This window comes from Stenella coeruleoalba, assembly GCF_951394435.1.
Source record: "Stenella coeruleoalba genome assembly, chromosome: X".
Taxonomy (NCBI): domain Eukaryota; kingdom Metazoa; phylum Chordata; class Mammalia; order Artiodactyla; family Delphinidae; genus Stenella; species Stenella coeruleoalba.
This window is the reverse complement of record NC_137152.1, coordinates 23,376,092-23,392,549: the sequence shown is the minus strand read 5'-3', so window position 1 is coordinate 23,392,549 and position 16,458 is coordinate 23,376,092. Positions and strand designations below refer to the sequence as shown.

The 16,458-nt window shown below is 36.5% G+C and overlaps 1 protein-coding gene across 9 annotated transcripts in view; it reads right to left on the bottom strand.

Moving 5' to 3' along the window:
* Positions 1-16,458, bottom strand: part of DMD (dystrophin) — a 2,843,071-nt gene that overhangs the window by 2,674,859 nt on the left and 151,754 nt on the right. For 7 of the 9 annotated variants that reach the window (XM_079909736.1, XM_079909718.1, XM_079909728.1 and 4 more), the window contains exon 8: positions 16,083-16,218. The exons of 1 other annotated variant lie outside the window; for it this stretch is intronic. The gene's annotated coding sequence lies outside the window, so the exon portion shown is untranslated. Of the gene's footprint in view, positions 1-13,559; positions 13,697-16,082; positions 16,219-16,458 lie in introns of all 9 variants that reach the window. One more of the 9 variants, XM_079909735.1, reaches the window with a different exon arrangement.

Sequence of the window (16,458 nt, the reverse complement as noted above, 5' to 3'; positions counted from 1 at the left end):
ATTGGGTTTGATTCTTCATGTTGATGTCTCAAGTGGACTTTCTGCCTGAATTTCCATTATAGTTTTGTCCTGATACTGTTTTTGCATTCATTCATACATTCATTCAGGATCCATTATTCTTTTCATTCAATTGACATATATTTATTGATTTCTATGATGTATCAGATACAGTACAAATCAAGAAGACACTAACATCAATGAACAGGGCAGAAATAATCATTAGTTTTATGACACCTCAGCAAAAAAAATCATTTCACAAAAATAATTAATTAATTTAAGTGGTAAGTGTGCTATGAAGGAAAACAGCAGAGAAAACTGAGATTATAATGTTGGGGTAATAATCAAAATATACAAGGGAAGAAAAATCTTTACTAGAAAAATGATAGTTAGGCAAATACAATTATAAGTAGTAGGAATTAACCAACCACAGGTAGGAAATAAGGAAAGGGGAAAAATCCAGGCAAAGGAAGTAACATATTAGAAAGCCCTGGTAGGCACAAACCTGTTGGAGAAACTAAAAATTGGTAATGTGTATGAAGCATAGGGAGGGAGGGAGATAACAGCAAAAGATGAGGCTGAAGAATTACAAAGTAGTCAGATCATGTAGTGATTTGTAGGTCATGTTACGGATTTTGGATTTTATTCTAAGTGCATTTAGCTGATGGGAGGCTAGCATAGTACAAAATAACGTACTTAGTAATGTTTTTTAGATTTCTTTCATAATTTACTTTAAAACTGTGATCTCAGAAAATTACATTTCTAATGAGGATATTAAATATAAAAATAGCTAAATAGCTCTAAGGATCCAAGCCTGAGTCAGTTGCTTTGGTACTCATCTGTTACAGAATAAACGTCAGATATTTACTAAATAAACTTCAAGCATCATTGCTTATAGCAAGGTTAATATAAATAGTTTAGTGATTTTATTGGCAGTTACAATTTACAATGGCATACGTAAATTCCATAACTGTGAACAAAGATTTTTTAAAGTGTTCAAGATTTGTAAAGTAGTAAGCATTTAAAAAATAAAAATAAATGGATAACATCATAGTTAATGGTGAAAAACTCAAAGTTTTCCCATTAAGATTAGGTACAAGGCAAGAGTGGGATGTTCCCTCTTACCATTCCTTTTAAACATCATACTGGAAGTTCTAGCTAATGCAGTAAGAAAAGAAAAGAAAAGGTATACAGATTGAGAAGGAAGAAATAAAAGTGTCTTTGTTCAAATACAATATCATCTGTGTCAAAAATCTGAAATAGGCAACCAAAAACTCCTGGAACTAATAAGTGATTATAGCACGGGTTGTAGGATACAAAGTTAATACACAAATTCAATTCATTTCCTTTATACAAGAAATGGCCCAGTAGAATTTGAAATTTAAAACACAATGCCATTCTAGCCCTCCCTGCAAAACAAAAAAAGAAATACTTAGGTTTAAATGTAACAAAATATGTATAGGATCTATATGAGGAAAACCACAAAACTCTAATGAATTAAATCAAAGAAGAATTAAATAAATGGAGAGATGTTCCATGTTCATGGATAGAAAGACTCAATGTTGTCAAATATCTGTTGTTTTGAGCTTAATCTATAAATTAAATGCAATTCCAATAAAAATCCCAGCCAGTTGTGTTGTAGATATCTACAAACAGATTCTAAATTTCATATGGAGAGTCAAAAGACCCAGATTAGCCAACACAATATTGATGGAAAACAAAGTTGGAGGACTGACACTAATTGACTTCAAGACTTACTATATAGCTATAGTAATCAAAATACTGCGTTCTCAGCAAAGAATAGACATATAGATGAATGGAATAGAAGAGAGAGCTCAGAAATAGACCAACATATATATAGTCAACCTATCTTTGACAAAGAGGTCAGGCAATACAATAAAGACTCTTTTCAACAAATGGTGCTGGAAAAACTGGACATACATACATTAAAAAAAAGTGCCTAGACACAGATTTTACACCTTTCACAAAAATTAACTCAAAGTGGTTCATAGACCTAAATGTAAAATGCAAAATTATAAGAGTCCTAGAAAATAACACAGGAAAAAATCCAGATGACTTTGAGTCTGATGATGTTTTTTGAAATGACACCTAAGACTCCATTCATTAAAAAACAAACAAACAAAAAACACCAACAAAAAAATAAAAATAAATAAGCTGGACTTCATTAAAATTAAAAACTTCGGTTCTGATTAAGATATTATCAAAAGAAGTAGAAGACGAGGCATAGAATGGGAGAAAACATTTTCAAAAGACACATCTGAAAAAGGATGCTATCCAAAATATACACAGAACTCTTCAAACTTAACAGTAAGAAAAGAAACAATTCAGTCAAAAAATGGTACAAAGACCTTAACAGGCACCTCCTCAAAGAGGATATAGAGATAGCAGATAAGCATATGAAAAGATTTTCCATATCATATGTTATCAGGGAAATGCAAATTTAAACAACAATGAATTATCATTATATACCTAAGAGAATGGCCAAAATCCAGAACATCGAAAAAAAAAAATGCTGTCCAGGATGTGAGCAAGAGGAACTCTTATTCACTGCTGTTGGGAATGCAAAATGGTACAGCTACTTTGGGAGACAGTTCAGTGGATTTTCACAAAATTAAACATACTTTTACCATACCATCCAGCAATCACACTCCTTGGTACCCCAAAATTTGAAGATATACAACTTCACAAAAACCTGCACATGAATGTTTACTGGAGCTTGATTCATAAATGCCCAAACTTGGAAGCAACCAAGATGTGCTTCAGTAGGTGAATGGATAAGTAATATTTGATACATCCAGACAATAGAATAGTATTCAGGGATAAAAGGAAATGTGCTGGAAAGTGGGGTTTGGAGCACGGACCCAGGGAGGGGACAGATGTTGGCTGGGAAAGGACAGCCTGAAGGGACAGGAGTAAGGAGCTCCATAACTGGCAAATTTTGCAGAAAAAGCCCGGGACACCATAGAAGCAAGGAGTCATTGTTGAGAGGTGCACAAGGGGCAGAGCCACCATTACAACTCCTTTCCCCACCTGCCAGCCTCTTCAGCCTCCACAGGCACTGGGAGGGGCTCCCATCTGAGCAGGCCTGGCTGCTCTTGGGGCGGGGTCTCCTCCACCTGCATGGGCTCTGGAGGCCTGAGTGCCACCAATTCCAAAGCCTCCTAGAGGATCAGCCCTGGGTGCCCCTGCCAGGGACAGGACTCCTCTGATGCTGGCAGAGGCTGAGTGCTAAAATGTGTGGTTGAAAGAATGGATCCAGGAAGAGGAGAGCTGTTGGCTGCATGGATGCAGCAGAGGGAACAGGAGTGAGGGGATGCATGGTCGGGAATGCACCAAGAGGAAGCGTGGTCTGCCTGGAAAGGGAGGCACCACTGTTGAGAGGGGCGTGGGGGTGGGCCCACCATTGCCCCCACATGCAAGCTCCTGCCTCCGTGGACACTGGGAGGGACTCCCATCAGAGCAAGCATGCCACAGTCTGTTGCAACTGCCTGCTAGTCCCCGCCACTGCAGGCAACTCACACACACCCCAGTTGTGGCTGCCATCCTAGTCTCCAGCCTGAGTAAGTGTGCCCCAATCAGCTGCTGCTTTCACTCCCTCTTGCCTGGGTAAGGAACAGACACCTGAGGTTGGCTCACAGGCAGAGGTAGGGTTAAAACCAAAGCTGAGCCCCAGGGATGATGTGACTAAGATAGAGGAATGAAAATCTATCCATGCAGCTGCACAAGCTGTAGATTAAATCCCGGAAGCTTGGTAAATTCTGTATCTGTGGAATACCTGAATAGACAACGAGTGTTCCCACAACGGAGACCAGTCTAGCTTTCACAGCAGTGGACGTTGCGGGCAAGTACATGCAGGAGTCGGGACAGGTCAGAGTCTGAGCTGGGCCCACAGTGCTCACAACAGGTCCAGAGAACTACCCAGAGGTACTGGAAGGCCTCCTGGGGAGAAGGGGATGGGCTCTGGCTCACTGTGGGATCAAGGACACTGACAGAGGAGGCCTCAGGAAAATATTCTTCTTATTATTCTTTTTTTGTTTTGTTCAGTTGTTGGTATTTTTGCTTTTATTATTTTTATCTTTTATTTTACTTTAAAAAAATTTAATATATATTTTTCTATTTTTACTTTCCTTTGTTGTTGTTTTGTGTTTTTTCTTCTTTTTGTTCTTTATTTTATTTCTTTTTTTTAAATTGTTTTTATGTGCATATTTTACCTTCACTTTTTCTTGTTGTTTGCTCTGTTTTTGTTTTATTTTTGAGTTTTTGTTACTTTAGTCCTCATTGACTGTTCTCATTTTTGAATGCTTGTTTGTTTGTTCTCTTGTGTTTTTTTCCCCGTGTGTGTTGTTGTTGCTGCTGTTTGCTGTTGTTTTTGCTATTTGTCTTGGGTTTTGTTTGTCTGTTTCTTTTCTTTTCTTTCTTTTTTCTCTGGCCACACTGTGTGGCTTGCAAGCTCTCGGATCCCTGGCCAGGGGTCAGGCCTAGGCTTCTGGGGTGGGAGCGCCGAGTCCAGGACACCAGACTTACAGAGAATTCCCGGGCCCTGGGAACATTAATTGGTGACTGTGCTCCTGGAGGTATCTGTATCAACACAAAGACCCGGCTCCACCTAACTGCCTGCAGGCTCCAGTGCTGGATACCCCATGCCAAACAACCAGCAAGACAGGAACACAGCCCCACGCATCAACACACAGGCTACCTAAAATTGTATTATGCTCACAGACACCCCAAAACACACCATCTGACATGGCCCTGTCTTTCAGAGGGAAAAGACTCAGCTCCACCCACCAGAGCACAGGCACCAGTCCCTCCCAGCAGGAAGCCTAAACAAAGCCCCTGGACCAACCTCACTCACCAGGGGGCAGACAACAGAAGCAAGAGAAATTACGACCCAGCAGCCTAAGGAAAGGAGACCATAACCACAGTAGGTTACACAAAATGAGAAGACAGAGAAATATGTTGCAGACGAAGGAGCAAGGTAAAATCCCACAGGAGCAAATAAATGAAGAGGAAATAGGCAGTCTACCTGAAAAAGAATTCAGAGTAATGATAGTAAAGATGATCCAAGATCTCAGAAATAGAATGGAGGCATGGATCAAGAAGGTACAAGAAATGTTTAACAAGAAACTAGAAGAACTAAAGAACAAACAATCAGTGATGAACAACACAATAACAGAAATGAAAAATACACTATAAGGAATCAAGAGCAGAACAACTGAGGCAGAAGAACGGATAAGTGACCTGGAAGATAAAATAGTGGAAATAACTACCACAGAGCAGAATAAAGAAAAAAAGAATGAAAAGAATTGAGGACAGTCTCAGAGACCTCTGGGACAACATTAAACACACCAACATTCGAATTATAGGGGTCCCAGAAGAAGAAGAGAAAGGGAAAGGGTCTGAGAAAATATTTAAAGAGATTATAGTCAAAAACTTCCCTAACATGGGAAAGGAAATAGTCAATCAAGTCCAGGAAGTGCAAAGAGTCCCACACAGGATTAATCCAAGGAGAAGCATGCTGAGACACATATTAATCAAACTAACAAAAAATAATACAAAGATAAAATATTAAAGGCAGCAAGGGAAAACAACAAATAACCTACAAGGGAATCCCCATAAAGTTATTAGCTGATTTTTCAGCAGAAACGCTGCAGGCCAGCGTTTCTGGCCAGAAGGGAATGGCAGGACATATTTAAAGTGATGAAAGGGAAAAACCTACAACCAAGATTACTCTACCCAGCAAGGATCTCATTCAGATTTGACAGAGAAATCAAAAGCTTTACAGACAAGCAAAAGCTAAGAGAAGTCAGTGCCACCAAACCAGCTTTACAACAAATGCTAAAGGAACTTCTCTAGGCAAGAAACACAAGAGAAGGAAAAGACCTACAATAAAAAACCCAAAACAATTAAGAAAATGGTAATAGGAACATACATATTGATAATTACCTTAAATGTAAATGGATTAAATGCTCCAACCAAAACACATAGACTGGCTGAATGGACACAAAAACAAGACCTGTGCATATGCTGTCTACAAGAGATGCACTTCAGACCTAGGGACACATACAGACTGAAAGTGAGAGAATGGAAAAGGATATTCCATGCAAATGGAAGTCAAAAGAAAGCTGGGGTAGCAATATTCATATCAGACATGATAGACTATAAAATGAAGACTATTACAAGAGACAAAGAAGGACACTTATAATGATCAAGGGATAAATCCAAGAAGAAGTTATAACAATTGTAAATATTTATGCACCCAACATAGGAGCACCTCAATACATGAGGCAAATGCTAACAGCCATAAAAGTGGAAATCGACAATAACACAATAATAGCAGTGGACTTTAATACCCCACTTACACCAATGGACAGATGATCCAAACAGAAAATTGGTAAGAAAACACAAGTCAAATGACACATTAGACCAGATAAACTTAATTGATATTTATAGAACATTCCATCCGAAAGCAGCAGAATACACTTTCTTCTCAAGCACACATGGAAAATTCTACAGGATAGATCACATCCTGGGTCACAAATCAAGCCTTGGTAAATTAAAGAAAACTGAAATTGTATCAAGTGTCTTTTCTGACCACAATGCTATGAGATAAGAAATCAATTACAGGAAAAAAAAAACCCTGTAAAAAACACAAACGCACAGTGGCTAAACAATATGCTGCTAAATAACCAAGAGATCACTGAGGAAATAAAAAAATACCTAGAAACAAATGACACTGAAAACATGATGACCCAAAACCTACAGGATGCAGCAAAAGCAGTTCTAAGAGGGAAGGTTATAGCAAAACAATCCTACCTCAAGAAACAAGAAAAATCTCAAACAACCTAACCTTACACCTAAAGCAACTAGAGAAAGAAGAACAAAGAAAACCCAAAGTTGGTAGAAGGAAAGAAGTCATAAAGATTAGAGTAGAAATAAATGAAATAGAAACAAAGAAAACAATGGCAAAGATCAATAAAACTAAAAGCTGGTTCCTTGGGCTTCCCTGGTGTACCGTGTACCATGTACCGCAAAAAAAAAAAAAAACATAGAAAATCCTAAAGTTGCCACCAGAAAATTCCTAGAGCTAATCAATGCATTTTGTAAAGTTGCAGCGTACAAAATTAATACACAGAAGTCTCTAGCACTCCTATACACTAACAACAAAATATCAGAAAGAGAAATTAAGGAAACACTACCATTTACCACTGCAACAGAAAAGAATACAATATCTAGGAATAAACCTCCCCAAGGAGGCAACAGACCTATATGCAGAAAACAATAAGGTACTGATGAAAGAAATCAAAAATGACACAAACAGATGGAGAGATACACCATGTTCTTGGATTAGAAGAATAAATATTGTCAAAAATACTACACCCAAAGCAATCTACAGATTCAATACAATCCCTATCAAATTACCACTGACATTTTTCACAGAACTACAACAAAAACTTTTACAATTTTTATGCAAACACAAAAGACCACAAAGAGCCAAAGCAATCATGAGAAAGAAAAACAGAGCAGGAGAAATCAGGCTCCCTGTCTACAGACTATACTACAAACCTAAAGTAATCAAGATGGCATGGTACTGGCACAAAAACAGAAATATAGATCAATGGTACAGATTAGAAAGCCCAGAGATAAACCCATGCACCTATGGTCAACTAATCTATGACAAAGGAGGCAAGAATACACAATGGAGAAAAGACAATCTCTTCAATAAGAGGTACTGGGAAAACGGGACAGCTGCGTGTAAAAGAATGAAATTAGAACACTCCCAAACACCATACACAAAAATAAATTCAAAATGTATTAAAGGGCTTCCCTGGTGGCACAGTGGTTGAGAGTCCGCCTGGCGATGCAGGGGACGTGGTTTCGTGCCGCTGTCTGGGAAGATCCCACATGCCGTGGAGTGGCTGGGCCCGTGAGCCATGGCCGCTGAGCCTGCGTGTCCGGAGCCTCTGCTCCGCAACGGGAGAGGCCACGACACTGAGAGGCCCGTGTACCGCAAAAAAAAAAAAAAAGTATTAAAGGCCTAAATGTAAGACCAGACACTATAAAACTCTTAGAGGAAAACAGAAGAAGAACACTCTTTGACATAAATTGCACCAAGATCTTTTTTGACCCATCTCCTAGAATAATGAAAATAAAAACAAAAATAAACAAATGGGACCTAATGAAACTTGAAAGCTTTTGCACAGCAAAGGAAACCATAAACAAGGTGAAAAGACAACCCTCAAATGGGAGAAAATACTTGCAAACAAAGCAACTGACAAAGGATTAATCTCCAAAATATACAAGTAGCTCATGCAGCTCAATATCAAAAAACAAACAACCCAATCAAAAAATGGGCAGAAGATCTAAATAGACATTTCTCCAACGAAGACATACATATTGTCAACAAACACATGAAAGGATGCTCAACATCACTAATCATTAGAGAAATGCAAATCAAAACTACAATGAGGTATCACCTCACACCACTCAGAATGGCCATCATCAAAATATCTACAAACAATAAATACTGGAGAGGGTGTGGAGAAAAGGGAAGAGAACCCTCCTACACTGTTGGTGGGAATGTAAATTGACAGCCACTATGGAGAACAGTATGGAGGTTCCTTAAAAAACTAAAAATACAACTACCATATGACCCAGCAATCCCACTACTGGGCATATACCCTGAGAAAACCATAGTTCAAAAAGGGTCATGTACCACAGTGTTCATTGCAGCACTATTTACAACAGCCGGGACATGGAAGCAACCTAAGTGTCCATCAAAAGATGAATGGACAAAGAAGATGTGGCACATATATACAATGGAATATTACTCAGCCATATAAAGAAAGGAAATTGAGTTATTTGTAGTGTGATGGATGGACCTAGAGTCTCTCATACAGAGTGAAGTAGCCAGAAAGAGAAGAACAAATACCATATGCTAATACATATATATGGAATCCAAAAAAAAAAAATGGTTCTGACGAACCTAGGGGAAGGGCAGGAATAAAGACACAGACCTAGAGAACAGACTTGAGGACATGGGGAGGGGGAAGGGTAAGCTGGGACGAAGTGAGAAAGTGGCGTGGACATATATACACTACCAAATGTAAAATAGATAGCTAGTGGAAGCAGCCACATTGCATGGGGAGATCAGCTCGGTGTTTTGTGACCACCTAGAGGGGTGGGATAGGGAGGGTGGGAGGGAGACGCAAGAGGGAGGGGATATGGGGATATATGTATACATATAGCTGATTCACTTTGTTATACAGAAGAAGCTAACACACCATTGTAAAGCAATTCTACTCCAATAAAAATGTTTAAAAAAAAAGAATATTTACTTGATGTGAATATTGTGGACTACAGAGAATACTCTATTAAAAGTATCAATTTTTAAAAAATTGCTAACCATAAATACAATTTTAAAGAACATGACAATAATGATATGAAAAAATCAAAATATAAGACCACATAAAAATAATGTTTTCAGAAATAGAAAGTGGTATATTTTATTTTAATATATCTAATTGCATTATTGTAACATTTAAATAATCAATATAAACACTTTTAAAATATTTTCATTTAAGGCACAATGGCACAAAAACAGAAATATAGATCAATGGAACAGGACAGAAAGCCCAGAAATAAACCCATGTACGTGTGTTCAATTAATCTATGAGAAAGGAGGCCAGAATATACAATGGAAAAAAGACAGTCTTTTCCATAAATGGTGCTGGGAAAACTGGGCAGCTACATGTAAAAGAATGAAATTAGAACACTCCCTAACACCATACACAAAAATAAACTCAAAATGGATTAAAGGCCTAAATGTAAACTTGGATACTATAAAACTGTTAGAGGAAAATATAGGCAAAATACTCTTTGACATAAATCACAGCAATATCTTTTTCCATCCATCCATTAGAGTAATGGAAATAAAAACAAAAATAAACAAATGGAACCTAATTAAAATTAAAAGCTTTTGTACAACAAAGGAAACCATAAACAAAACAAAAAGACAACTTACAGAATGGAAGAAAATATTTGCAAATGATGCAGCCAACAAGGGATTGATCTCCAAAATATAATTTACAGCTCATGCAGCTCAATATCAAAAAAACAAACAATCGAATCAAAAAATGGGCAGACTATCTAAATGGACATTTCTCCAAAGAAGATATACTAATAGACAAAAGGCAGACGAAAAGGTGCTCAACTTCACTAATTATTAGAGAAAAGCAAATCAAAACTACAATGAGGTATCACCTCACACTGGTCAGAATGGCCGTCATCAAAAAGACTACAAATAATAAATGTCCATTGACAGATGAATGGATAAAGAAGATGTGGTGTACACACACACACACACACACACAAACACACACACACACAATGGAATATTACTCAACCATAAAAAAGAATGGAATAATTCCATTTGCAGCAACATGGATGGACCTAGAGATTATTATACTAAGTAAATTAAATCAGACAGAGAAAGACAAATATCCTATGATATTGCTTATATGTGGAGTCTTAAAAAAATGATACAAATGAACTTATATACAAAAGACAAATAGACCCACAGACAGGAAACAAACTTATGGTTACTGAAGGGGATAAGAGGGGAGGGATAAATTAGGTGTTTGGGATTAACATGTACACACTACTATATATAACATAGATAACCAATAAGGACCTACTGTATAGCACAGTGAACTATACTCAATATTTTGTAATAATCTATAAGGGAAGAGAAACTGAAAAAGAATATATATATATATATATATATATATATATATATATAAAAAACTGAATCACTTTGCTGTACACTTGGAACTAATACAACCTTGTAAATCAACTATGCTTCAATAAAAAATAAATTAAAAAATTTAAAAAAATGTTTAAGGAGCACATATTATTTTTATAAATAATTTTACCTTTGAAAATTTGTTTGAATAAATTTTTAATATGTCCATTGACATAATAAAACTGATTTTCTGGTTGATAATTTATTGCCTCCATTCATTTTCAAAAGTGTCCTACTTGTGAATAATAAATCGTATGACCAACAATATTCATTTCACTCCTAGGAAACATCTTTGGTGGTCCAGCGAAATAATGGACAAAAAAGTCATTCATAAACTTCAGTAGCGATTGGGTTTGGCCCTTGACCTACCATGTATATGCATAATCTCCAGACTCAATATAAAATTATCTAGCATTTCAAATACATTTCTGGTTGACTCTGTGGAACTGTCCTCAACCTATTATACTGCCAATCTTTGTGGTTTAATAGAGATTTCTATGAGGGTAGTAGTTAACCATACTTCTTTACAGCTGCTGTTTCTCATCTTCTAAGCACTATCAGTGAACAGGATAAACTTAACCTACTGGCTCTGAAGCTGTCATATTGCTAGGGTGGTATGCTTGGCCTCTTCTGCCACAGGGCAGATAATTTAGTCATTAAATGCCTTTCCTTGGAAGCAGTATCCCTTCTATTCTCAGGATAATAGAAGGAGTATTCCAACATCCCAGTGACACTCCTGGGAGCAGAGTCCTGACTTCAGATGGAGAAATTGGGTATCAGGACACTTTGTGGACAGACCTAGTCTAGAAGAAGTAGGTTCTTCCTTAGCTTAAGGCTTCTCCAGTGTGGATGGGTATTGCCAAGTGACACTCACTACTGGAAGGACCACTGATGTATAAAACAAAGCCTATCAATCTCTATAAACAGGTATATGTGAAAAAAACTGTTTTGAATATTATTAATATTTACTGTCATTCATAGACTCTTCTGGTTGAAAACCCATGACCACATTGTACTTAGAAAACTTGAACCAGTGACTGTAAGGGTCAATTTTGATCCAAGCCTATTCAAACTCCACATGTCCCTACAATGTTGAAATTAATGTTTTCAGTATGGCTCTGTAGGTCACCCTATACTGTTTGACTGAGTTGACAACTGCTATATTTGGGCCATATATTCCAATCTGGTCCCACACTAAGCTACCCGAGAGCTGTCTATCATCAAGACCAATTTGGAACATTTAAAACTTTTGTTCTTCAAAGTAGTGGGTAGAGGGAGGGGGAAGGGAAATATAGGGGTAGGGGATTAATAGATACAAACTACTATGTATAAAATAAGCTACAAGGATATATTGTATAACAGGGAATATAGCCAGTATTTCATAATAACTATAAATGGAGTATAACCTCTAAAAATTGTGTATCACTATATTGCACACCTGAATCTTATGTAATATTGTATATCGACTATACTTCAATTTAAAAAATTTGTTCTTTATGTATTATATGTATTATATCTACCATAGCCTGGGAAAATCACTGTCAACTTGGAATCTCATTTATGCCACACAAGAGGGACTGACTTACTTGATAACTTAAACCCTGTCAGTGTCTTCTCTGCTAGTTAGCAAAGCTAGTATTGGTGTAGCCTCTGTATAAAGCTCAAGTCTTTATAATTCATCCTGAATGTGCAACTTTCTGAATATAAAACTTTTCCTGGACTTTAAGGCTTGCTTGGAAGGATTTCCCCTGAAGACTGTGCCTCTCAACTTCTGAATGTGATAAAATAAGTTAATACCTCCAACCAGGACAACTGGAGGACACCTTACCTCTTGTTACTTACCCAAGCGATAATAGACAAGGGGCCTTTATAAGCTACCTATTTATCTTAGCTTATTTTTCCCTACCTTTTTAGCAAGGTTGTTGGTATTCTCAAAAAAAAAAAAATTAAAAAATTAAAAAAATAAAGCTTCAGTAACTCAACAATTTAATTATTAAGAGGAATTCTGTGTTAAATGTCCTATTGCGTTTCTTTGATAATAAGTTAAGAAGTTTAAGGAATGATTAATCCATCTTACTGTAAATGTAAATGTTTATTCAAATTGCTGAGATTTATCTTCTGTCAGGGTTCAAAAGCAAGAACGATTCTGTAATAGACTACTGTTTTATTAGCATATATGTTTAGTTTGTTGCTAAATAGAATAAGCTTAATGTTATTTATTTATTTGCTTGTTTATTCATTTTTATATACTGAAATGTGACTACCCTAACGGATGTTTCAAGGGGATGCTCAGTTCTTAAAATTTTTTAGCATATTTCATCAACTGACACATGGCTTTGAGTAGTAAGCTCAGCGTTGTGTGAAGAGCACTATATTTGTGGGGTCTTAGCATACGTGAAAACCACAGGAAAGCAGTTTATTCTGTTTCTACAAGTGTATCTAAAAGACAGAACTAAATGTGACATGTGGTTGATTTGAACAAAAGTGAAGTTTGCTTTGATGATAACATCAGTCTTAAAAAAAAACCACCTTACTTATTGATCTAATATCTTTGTTATTTCTGTTGATCTTAACTAACAATAACAAAGTTATTAAGTTTCTTCTAGTGTATTAAAAGAAATGGTTTGGGAGCTGATTTATTTTGTTTAAAAAATTGTACTTAAAAAAAATATTGTTTCTATCATGTACTCTATTCCAATAAAATTTCTTATTGAAATTTCTATTGTAAGATAATTTTTACCTGCATGGAGATTCTGCAAGTCATTCAGAATTAAAGTAATACTTCTGCATTTATTTGACAGTTGATTTTTTTTATTGGAATTATGGTGTGATTCCTTAGAACAATTGCTATGCAAAACACTTCCAATTCTTCAGGGCCTATAGTACGACACAGTAGGAGGGCTAAAACAACTAAGGAACTTGAAAAGTCAGTACACTGAATTAGAAAGAAAAAAGAAGAAAATAAAAGCAAAATTCAGAACACTGAAAACAACATTTACATCATAAATTTTAGGGTAGGATGCAACAAACACTGTTGTGTGGGATCTTGTTTGTGAAAGACAGTGATAAAATAGAGCATATATGATTTCTGAATCTTAAACTAAGGAAAAACAATGTATTTTCTATTTCTTTGGGATTGCCTTTAACATTTTTTTGTTTTGAATCACGCTTTAATACCTTATCAAACAACAGTATAAGCAGTCTGAATAATATAGTCAACAACATCTAATTGAAAATGAGATTTTACGATGTTAATATGGTAATAGATTCATTCAATTCAGGAAATCCTTAGGTCTGTTGCTCACAAAATATAGCAGCACAGGATCATGACTGTGTAATTTAAGGTCATAAAAGGCATCTGGTCTCAATCTCCGGCATATAAAGTAATTTAATTTGTTCATTGAAGAGTTGCTTTCCTTATTGCCTTGGAAGTATCACATATTTTTTGTAATTAAAGATAAATAATATATCCTTTTTTGTACAAGCAAAAAAATATTTTCAGTACTTTATTTTTAAAAAACTCTGTAAAAGGCATGTATTATTTCCTAAATAATCAATGTTATTAAGAATATTTTTTAAAGAGGTCACTTTTTTTTTACTTAAATAGTCTCTTCCTGGATGTCAAGTAATTTAAATACTTGAATAAATTTTAAATTTTTGAAAGTAACTGATTTATTTCTCTTCAGTGAAATGTATGACATGCTCACACATTTCCTTTTTTTTTCATTCTGACTGTATACAAAATATAATCATAAAGACATGAGACATATATTTAAATATATACCAATGTTTATATATAAAATAAGTTCTGTACTTAAAAGAGGCCATCTTTGAAGGCTCTGTACCCCTTCTAAAGAAAATTTCTTTGTTCAAAATATTCTTTTAGTTCCTTGGAAATAACATCTAAATCAGTGATGTGTGCTAGTTTTGTCATTCACATTTTCAGGAAGCAAAGTTCTGCACAACCTTAGGTTATTTCTATGAATCAGATTCATTTAAAAAAATGAGAGTTGGTGGGCTTCCCTGGTGGCACAGTGGTTGAGAGTCCGCCTGCCGATGCGGGGGACGCTGGTTCGTGCCCCGGTCTGGGGGGATCCCACGTGCCGCGGAGCGGCTGGGCCCGTGGGCCATGGTCGCTGGGCCTGCGCATCCGGAGCCTGTGCTCGTTGGCGGGAGAGGCCACAGCGGTGAGAGGCCCGCATACCACAAAAAAAAAAAAAAAAAAAAAAGAGAGTTGGAGACCACTGAGTACCTTACAAAGAATGTATCACTGGCTCCCCCTGCACTGCACCCCCCCCCCACATGTCCAAAAGAGAAATTTCACAAATTACTTTGAGACTAGAATCTTTGTTCGACAAACTGGAAAGTTCTGCAATGTGATCATTTTAAAGCCTTTCAATGTAAAGTTTTCACAGACTCATTTAAAAGAAAAAAGTTAACAAAGAAACTAACAAAACAATACCTACTATACTAAAAAGTTATTCTAATATTTCAAGCTGATTATTTTTAAAATGAACCACACTTCATATTTTAATGCTTAAGAGTAAACATTTCCATTTCCATCAGTAAGTGATTATTATTCCACATGAGAAACATGATTTCTTAAAATTAAGAGTAGCTTTTAAAGAAGATTTTAAAATGTTTTTCAATAAATAAGAGAATCGGACTGTTTAAATATTTTACTAACAATAATGGCATTCAATTTACCTTTTTTTTTTTTTTTGCGGTATGCAGGCCTCTCACTTTTGTGGCCTCTCCTGTTGCGGAGCACAGGCTCCGGACGCGCAGGCTCAGTGGCCATGGCTCACGGGCCCAGCCACTCTGCGGCATGTGGGATCTTCCCGGACCGGGGCACGAACCCGTGTCCCCTGCATCGGCAGGCGGACTCTCAACCACTGCGCCACCAGGGAAGCCCCAATTTACCATTTTTAAATACAAACTCTCAAAAATCAATTTAAAAACACTTTATTTCTTTAAGAATATCTGAAACACCTTAAATTTTTAGTAACTGCTACTGAGGGGCAAACACCGTTCAAAGGTGATGGCATTCTGAATGCAAAATATTGTTCAGGGACATGTGAGTACAGACTCTAATAGTTTTCCCATGTAAGGATGTTCCCTTGTTGATTTTCATCCAAAACTGAAGGAACCCAGCACTTAATATTATCAGCATACATTCTGTATTATTCATGTGAATATTCCCTGAATGGAGATCCACATGCTGAATATAAAATGGCAATATAAAAATAATAATTCAACTTACAGATCTGGTGTGAAGATATTTTGCACAACTGTGTCACTGGAAACTGCGTGTCCTTTCAAAGTCCCCTGAAAGCCAAAAGTGGCTTTGCTAAATATCTTGCATCTGCGGCCACTGTATTTCCAGAAAAATTTGGAATCTTTGGTAAAATAAACAGGAAATTTATGTTAATGTTTAGAGTAAGTAAGTATCTGTAATTTTCATGTTAATCTACAATTCTCTATTCTAAGGGTTCAGTGGATTATACAGTATTACAGGGAAACAGCATCCTCCCAATACTATTTCTCCTTAAGGGTTTGAAGTTCAGATATGATGAATTTCTTGACAGTGTGAGGAGTGATTAAGTGGAATTTTGTGGTGCCTCGGACTTCTGCATCCT